The following is a 9,094-nucleotide window of genomic DNA, read 5'->3' as shown; positions in this document are numbered from 1 at the left end:
TGAAACAAAACTAAACTGTAAGCCAACGCTTAATGAGTTCCCCCAAAGTACCATCGCATAACCATAAAAAAACATCATGCATAAAGAGCCTTCAACATAACTGGATTGCCTCACCAGACCTTCAGTCTATTTGGACCACTCTCTGGGCCTTTGGCCTAACTGGTCCACCTCGCAGGCCTTCGGCTTGACTAGTCTACCTTGTAGGCCTTTAGTCTATCAGGACTGCCCTCGGTATCTTGGCCTTCAGCACAAAGCAAGACCACCTCAACCTAATATACCATTACATATCAATATATACAACATATACCATAACAATCAATAGCTAGCATATACAGGTAGTCATATATATCTAACAGACTACTATAGCATAGTAACATCCTATATACCAGGACATAGATCTAACAGATCACAACAACATATCAACATCCTATATAAGAGTATACAGATCTAGCAGATCACTGCAACATAGCAACATACGGTAAACCAAGATATCAATCCAATAGGTCGTGATTGCTGCCTTCGACTCGCAAGTATAGTGAGGAAAACTTACCTCACAGTCTAACGAATAGTTGAACAAGATACTACTCCAAATAATGGTTCTATAGGTAACCTATTCAACAGATAGACACCAAGGCTCAACTATAGCTCAAAATACCCAAAATACCCTTAAGTCAAACTTGGTCAACCCAGGTCAAAGTCAAAGTCAAAGTCAACGGGTCATGAAGTCCACTTGGTCCACTCAACTGAGTATGCAGGGCGTACTCATCTCCTACTCTGGACGTACTCCTGCCTTAACCAGAGTCTGGAATTTGACTGCGTACACGCGGCGTACGCCTAAAATCTTCTTTTCTTAATAAAATGTTAATGCATTAATCTCTTTCGTTGAAAATTTAGATCCAAGGCTAAAATACCACTGAGAGTCGTAAAGTTTCCAACATTATGACTTTGCATGTCCATTAAGTGCTTAATACACAAAATCCCAACTCTTAATGCCTTAAGGCCTTCTAGAGCATGCATGAAGAAAAACTAAGCATCAAGACCACATTTTTATGACTCTAGACCCCTCATAAGGTCTGAAAGGACAACTTATTTGGCTAAGAATATGACATGCTCAAGAGTCACCATATTTGGGACCAAAAGTGCCCAAAATGAAGAAATTACTAGATCTACAAGATGGAGTAATGAAGTAGTAAACTTTTTACCTCCTGGAGGTTACTAGCAAGGTGATAATCTTAAATCCAAGTTGCTGCCAAGCTCCAAGTTGTTCTCACAACCTTCTTCTACTTCAAGAAAGCCACAAAACACAAAGATAAGCTCAAGATGCACTCTTCTCACTTAAGGTTAGCTTGGGAGTCATTTTTCTCAGATGGAGGCTGGCGAGGGAATGATAAATTAGAGATAATGATGCTTATATACGAGAAAACCCTAAAAATTAGGGTTTGAAGTTCCACTACGCATGCCCTGCATACACGGTGTACGCCCGACGTACTAGGGTCCGCCCCAGTATGTCTAGCATACACAATGTACGTTCAGCGTACTACCTCCAGATCCAAATTACCAAAATGCCACTATAGGCCATTCTTCCAATATTTTCAAACCCAAGGGCAAAAGTGCAATGTTCTTTCATACTCAAGGTTAAAATTGAAAAAACCTCATCATCGGGGTGTTACAAGGCTCAATTCTGAGATGTATTCTGATAGGCTGAATCGATTACTAAGAAAAGGACTAAGAAAATCACTAATGCCCAAAGTAATTTGATGCAGACTAAAAACTAAAGAAGAGTTGATTGATCATCGATAATGATGACCCACAATAATTTTTTAAAGGATCAATAGTCAACTCATTCTTCTAACTTTTTAGCCTATAATTAGAATAATGAATCCATAAGACAATGCTATGTTCATTTAAATCCTTGAGTGTTTCACTAAAGGATGAGTATTGACATTTGAAAGAATGTATAGTGACAAAAAGGAAGCAATAGACTGTAACATACATAAGTAATTATGAGTAAGGACATCGATTTAGGTTCTTTTACTGTCCTTATTATCATAAGATGACTCATTCTCTTAAATGTTAAGTCTATGGGTCTTATAATTGAAATGTTTATACAATGTTTTAGAAGATATTTTTAACCTATTTAAATATAGGACATTTCACATGTTTAGAATTTAAAAGTAAGTCATGAAATCTTTGAAACTAGTATAGTAACAATAGTTCAATATAGAATCATTGATTTGATTAAATGAAATTATGGAACCATCTTCTTGAATAAGAGTTGCATTACCAAATATCCAGTTGGATTGGATTTTGGAATTCATTTGACCTTAAGTTTTATGAAAATTTTGAATCTAATTTGTCAAGAATGATAACAATGACACAATCAAGTGGCAAAGTATATGTTGGAATTAGTTTACACTAATTGATTTTTCAGATTAACCACGATTTATGTTGATCCAAATATATGTAAAAATGTTTAGATCATCATCTATGAATATATGAATGAGAAGTGCATCACCAAATATTTAGTTAGATATAATTTTGGAAGTCATTAGACCACAAGTCTTCTGATTGATACATATCTTATAGTATCAAGATAAATGATGAACACATGACTTTATGATGATATTATTTGTTGGAATTATTTCATGCTAATTTTCCGTTCAGATTGATCACAAAATGAAGTTCATAGTCAATTGGGCAGAAGGATAAGAAACTCAGATCCAATAGGATATTGAGAATCTTGATCAAAAGGTTAACGGTCATATAATGGAATTGTAATGCAGTTTCACAACTCATCACAAACCAAAGTATTGCCATAAGCAATCTAGTTATATAAAGAAACAAATCATTTTTTGATTTATAACCGATGAGTCATATTGTGCTTACAAGCAGTTCATGGATTGTATCATGAATGAATGTTACAAGAGTCCTTGGTCTTGTACAACCTAAGAAAGTTCTTATCAAAGGCTCAGTGAGATAGGTTATTTCGTTGGATGTCCCAACTATGTTTTTGAAAAACGTTTGAGAACAAAGTATTTGTTTGTCTAAGAGAAGTCTCTCGAAAGAGAGAGTTGATATCCAAAAGAACTAGTGGGATCCACATTGATCATGATAAGACATAAGAATCAATTAACCAAGAACCTAAAGAAATACTAGCACTTAATTAGAGGTTAAAAACTATTAAGGAAAAAAAATATCCCTATACCTCTTCCACATAAATCTAATAGAAGATGTCTTTGACCTTGTTGACACCATGTCGCATGGCAAACAAGTCACTGATAGATTATGATTAGAGTATATCAACTATCGGAAGCTATAGAAGGCCCAATAAGACAAAAATTGGATGAAGCTATGAGGAATGAGATTCAATCCATGTATGGTTGAAATTCGAATTGATCCAACACTTTATGTTAAAACCATATAGTGTTTATAGATCTTCAAAAGATGTCAAACATGGATAAGAACACACATATATTCAAACTAAGATGGGTTATGAAAGATATGTGGGATTGAGAAGTGAATTGATAGATTCTAACAAGCATCTCACGGATGGATCATTTGTTTCGATGAGAAATTCAAAAGTTGAATTACGAGAAACAAAAGATAGTCCATATAATCTAGTGGGAGCAATGTTGTCCCTTGTATTGAAATAGGAAACGATGTCCTAACTTTTCTAAATGTAAATGCTTTACATAGCTTTGGAATTGTCTATCTATGAAAAACATGGAAGGAACACGAAAGAATAATTAAGGCTATGGAGATAGATCTATGTGATTCATTGATTTAATTCAAAGTACTTAGAATCTTAAGGAAACTCAAGATGAAGAATGCTTAAAGAGTTCATGCTTGTAAAATTAATGACTCATATGTCTTGTGCATGATAAGTCATATAAGATGATTTTGGATATAATTAAAGAATAAAGAATCAAAAATATTCTTGGGAATCCTAAAAGGACGAAAGATATAAAGTTGTTAGTATGGAAGAAATCAATGAGAAAGCTACAATGAAGGTGAGTTCCTTACTAATAGAGATGTTTTCGTTTAACAGTTGAAGTTTGTGCTCTTAATGAATAATAAAGTATTAGCTCGTAAGAGTACTAAGTAATACACCTAAGTGGATTTGATAATAAGACATAGAGTATATTGCAATAAGTTAGATTGCAAAGACAAACTATGTAACTAAAAGGAATTTAAAAGTGACCCTAGTGTTGTATTCAATCATTGATGGTTCTCTTGAAGTTTCTTGTGACTAAAATGTGACTCTACCTCAAGTACAAATCCCAGGTTACATAAGATCACATGGTAAATACTCAGTAGATACCTTCATGATTGTGAGCATATCACAGTCAACTAAAGAGAATCTTGTTGATTCATTTCTTTGAACTAAAGCTCTAATCAAGGTTAATAGTCACATAAAGATATAATGTTATTATATTTGCATGTTTATTAACTTGAGTGCTTTACTTTAGTTTGTTTTTAATTTAGGAATTGATGTAGTTGTGGTCTCTATTTGATTTATTGGTAGATTGTTTGTAGTGATGAACATAGCTAAGTCTTGCAACCAATACCGATAAGTACTTGAAACGTAGATTTTAAGTATTGGAGTAACCATAGATTTTAAGTATTGGAGTAACCATGCTTAAAGATTACTTCATAATTCATGTCAAGACTAAATTAAGATAACTATATTTCTTATTCTTAAAATAGAGATGCATGAGGTTTTGTCCTACAATTTGTTGTATCTTGGTTTTTCCCGAACGTTGTTCGTAACTGGCAGTGTTTGATTAGATATTTCATGAGGAATAGTACTAGCCTATGCGGTCAAAGTTTATTTTATCATTCTTCCAGAAATGGATAAGTCGATATCTATGCCCCCCTGATGATTTAGTATTGACATCTAAAGTGCTCAGTCAAGCATTGACTGAACTTATTGTGTTCAATTTAGTAGTTAGAAGAAGTCGTCACAAATTAGTGTGGAAAAGATAATCTTGAATTTTGAGATTGAATATTATTCATGTCTCGAATTCATACATATATCATGAAGATTAAATAAATTTTAAGTCACTAGTCTTAGTACTTTTTGTAGCATTGTTGGCTTGTTGCGATAAGTATAGTAGTTGCATTGGACTGCCACTCACTGTTGCTCCTAGTAAATATTGGACCGGTCAATCGTTAATACCTACGTGCAAGTGGGAGCTGACAGAGAGTATTGCCCATAACCATAACAAGCCCTGTAATATTACTATAAATAACAGTATCCTTTTGGTTTATACACAAGAACAAAATAAAGTAGAACTAAAAAGATATTTATTTGAGAGACTTGTTTCGTTAATTAATTAATAGAAATAGAGAAATATGGAATATTTCAGAATGATTTGAATACCATAGATAATTATTATTATATTTGGTAATTATCTCTAGGGTTTCAAATCACCTTCCTATAAATAGAGGGCTCCAAATTCGATTTTGACACATGAGAAAAATACATTTCAGCTACCAAAATTCAGAACCCTCTCAAAATATAGCATCCTATTTTTGTTAGAAATTCGGAAAGCGAAGTATTCAAAAAATAATAATCATAATAAATAATAATCATTTAATTAGGAAAAAATGTTTTCGAAAAATTATATCGGTGAATAAACAATTAAAAAACATTCGATAAATTTCAAGGACTTACATAAATAACTTAAAAAATAACTTAAATAAAATAAAATCAATCAAATCCCAAAAAAATAATAATAGAAGTTTTAGGGAAGAAAATATCAAGTTTCAAAACTGTTATTTGTCAAGAATTTTGTTATGAGGGTTAAAAGTGTCATTATTGAAAAGTTAGAGGCCAAAAATGTAAAATTCAAATTTACAGCTCATTTGAACAGGAGGAAAAGTTGGACTGATTTTTGGGCAGCCTATTATGTCTATTGCATTATATGTGAATCAAAGTTTAACCCTAATATGCCCATATTCCTTTTGTTCTTGTTTTTTTTGGAAGCTAAGGAAGTATGGACAATGTTGACTTGATTGTGGTGTAATGTCTTGTTCACTACTAGAAAAAGATGGAGTTTCCTAGAAAAATTTTCTAAGACAATAAATTTCTGGCTAGTTCCTACACATTACCGAAGAATTTTCGAGGAAAACATTTTTCTGGCTTTTCCTTCGAAGTTCCTCGGTAATAAGTAGGAAATACCGAAGAATTCTTCGTCATCGGAAGTCCGTCGGAAGTTCCTACGTTTTTGCAATGAAACAAATATATATTTAACATTCCTAGGTAGTTCGTCGGTAGTTTTTTTATTACCATTTTATTATTATAAACAATTAATGTCATTGTTTTCAAGTATGCCAAAGAGCTTCACATTTACGTTAGAAGTGTTTCGTTTAAGTAGTTCCTAGAAAGTTTCTCAGAACTTTCGAAGGATTTCCTAGGAAATTTTCGAACCAAGGTCTCTCATCAAAACATGTTAAACATCTACCACTTATCCTACGAAGTTCCTCGGAAGTTCCTACAGTTTTCCTAGAAAACAAATATATATTTAAAGTTCCAAGGAAGTCTCTCATAAGTTCCTACACTATTCCTAGGAAATAAATATATATTAAACGTTCTAGGTAGTTCCTCGGTAGTTTTTTTATTACCATTTTAATATTAAACGAATCATATCATTTTTTTAGTATGCCAAAGAACTTCATATTTACGTTGGAAGTGTTTCGCTTAAGTGGTTCCTAGGAAGTTTCTTGGAAGTTTCTGCGCTTTTCCTAGGAAACAAAGAAAAATTTAATTCTTATTATCGCATTATTATTATTTGTCCATAAGCCTCTCAATGGGGGGTCTGTTAACCATATGCAAATCAGTGCTCGTATCTCTTGGTTCATATCTTTTCTCAATTTTCAAAGTTCCAAATATGGTGATTAAGAAGCTGGAAAGTATTAGAGGAGACCAGGAAGATTGCTTGGATCTCTTGGAGTAAATCATTGAATGACAGGGACAAAGGTGGCCTTAACATTGGTAGTTTAAAAGCGCTCAACATTTCTCTCTTGGGAAAAATGGTGGTGGTGTTTCAAGGCTGGCCCATATGGTCTTTGGAAGGAAGTAATTAAGTCACTCTATGGGCTGAATGGTGGTCTCGTGGAAAACATTCCTGCCTATCGAAAGTCTAGTGTTTGGGGGGGATATTAGTGGGCTGAGCAAGGATCTTCAGAAAGTGGGGCTATAGATTGATAACTTGCTTTGGTATGACAACTCAGTAGGTCAATGGAGGTGGTCGCTTGAAGATGAGGGGGAGTACTCGGTTTGCTCTCTTAGGAAGGTGTTTGATGATTATATTTTGGATAGTTCCCCCAAGAATAGTATATGGAGCAAGTTTGTTCCTCACAAAAATTAATCTGTTTATTTGGTGGCTTAGATTGTACATGAATCGATCCCAATCTGTTTCTCCAATGCTCAACGGCTAAGGAATATGTGGATACCTTAAGAAGACGGTGGTCAAATTTACCTGATCTTCAACAGTGTGTTGGAATTGATGATCTGCTTATTCGTGGTGCGGATCCAAGTTGGTCAAAATTAGACTCTTATAAATTTGATGTGGTCATCCGTGCTTTTCTCTAGGTTCTTTGGTGTAACAGGAATAATGTATGTTTCAAGAGTAAGGTTAATTTCATTCCAATCCTTGCTTCTAAGGTTATTTATACCTTTTTCTTTGGTTCAATATTAGAAGCAAACATGGTAGGAACTTAGATAAGGACCACCAGTTGTAACAATTGTTTTGGTTGTTTTGTTTCCCTAGATTCTCGCTAGTGTTGGGGTTTTTTGGAATTGAATTGAATTTGAGCTGTTAAAAAAACCATTATTATTATTAGTTATTATCATAAACATTATTATTATTATTATTATTATTATTATTATTATTATTATTATTACTCTTATTGTTATTGTTATTATTAATATTATATATATATATATATATATATATATATATATATATATATATATATATATATATATTATTACTATTATAGTTTAATTATATGATATCCTTTAGTTTTTATTACAATTTTCGTCTACAGAATAGAACATAATATATAATGAAAAAAAAACCACGTTTGAACATAAAAAATGAAAAATGGATTGTGTTTTTAAGAAATCGCCTGAAAAATGGATTGTGTTTTTAAGAAATCGCCCAAAAATACGTAGGAAATATTGAAGGATTTCCTACACAACATAAAATTTGTCACCAATCCCTTGGAAATTCATAGATATTTTCAAAGGATTTCATAGGACCAAATCTTGTTTTTTTTTCTTCGTGGTTTAAACATTTTTTTTTATTTCATTCCATATTTTGTACAACTTTGTTACAAATTAAATAGTTTTATCTTACAAAGATATACATATTATACACATACATAACCATACATATGTATATATAGATATAGCTTACAATGGTAAACAAATGTTTTGAGTAAAGGGTTATGATGGTGTATACACATGTATGTATGTATATATCGTGTATAACTTGGTGAAATAAAAGTAATTCTTGTATAATGAAGTTGAACAAAATATAGAATGAAAAAACGATGTTTGAACATAAAAAAGTTGAAAAATGGATGATGTTCATAGGAAATCGCTTGAAAATGCGTAGGAAATATCGAGGAATTTCCTACACAATACAAAATTTCTCACTAATCCATTGGAAATACGTAGGTATTTGCTAGGACCAAAACTCATTTTTTGTTTATTCGGGGTTTAAACGTTGTTTTTCATTCCATAATTTTGAACAACTTTGTTATACATTAAATATTTTTATCTTACATATTTGTATGTATTATACACATACACAACCATACATACATACATAAACATAAATACATATTTACAATGATAAACAAATGTTTTATGTAATGGGTTATGATGGTGTACACGCATGTATGTATGTATATATTGTGTATAACTTGATCAAACAAAAGTAATTCATGTATAATGAAGTCGAACAAAATATAGAACTAAAAAAACGTCGTCTGAGCATAAAAAAAATGAAAAACGAATTTCCTACAAAATCGTTTGGAAATATATAGGAAATACCAAGGGATTTTGTAACAACCCGAAATT

Source organism: Lactuca sativa, chromosome 5 (assembly GCF_002870075.4).
Source record: "Lactuca sativa cultivar Salinas chromosome 5, Lsat_Salinas_v11, whole genome shotgun sequence".
In the NCBI taxonomy this organism is placed as follows: Eukaryota; Viridiplantae; Streptophyta; class Magnoliopsida; order Asterales; family Asteraceae; genus Lactuca; species Lactuca sativa.
Note: the sequence above shows the minus strand (reverse complement) of the source record.